Here is a 533-nt window from a genome sequence, read left to right as displayed (position 1 = left end):
GCCCATTTTTTGATTGGATCGTTTATTTTTCTGGAATTGAGCTGTAGGAGTTGCTTGTATATTTTTGAGATTAGTTGTTTGTCAGTTGCTTCATTTGCTATTATTTTCTCCCATTCTGAAGGCTGTCTTTTCACCTTGCTTATAGTTTCCTTTGTTGTGCAGAAGGTTTTAAGTTTAATTAGGTCCCATTTGTTTATTTTTGCTTTTATTTCCAATATTCTGGCAGGTGGGTCATAGAGGATCCTGCTGTGATCTATGTCGGAGAGTGTTTTGCTTATGTTCTCCTCTAAGAGTTTTATAGTTCCTGGTCTTAGGTTTAGATCTTTAATCCATTTTGAGTTTGCTTTTGTGTATGGTGTTAGAAAGTTTGGTTGACCAGTTTTCCCAGCACCACTTGTTACAGAGATTGTCTTTTCTCCATTGTATATTCTTGCCTCCTTTGTCAAAGAGAAGGTGTCCATAGTTGCATGGATTTATCTCTGGGCTTTCTATTTTGTTCCATTGATCTATATTTCCATCTTTGTGCCAGTACC

This window comes from Bison bison, unplaced genomic scaffold (assembly GCF_000754665.1).
Source record: "Bison bison bison isolate TAMUID 2011002044 unplaced genomic scaffold, Bison_UMD1.0 scf7180017864338, whole genome shotgun sequence".
Classification (NCBI taxonomy): domain Eukaryota; kingdom Metazoa; phylum Chordata; class Mammalia; order Artiodactyla; family Bovidae; genus Bison; species Bison bison.
Note: the sequence above shows the minus strand (reverse complement) of the source record.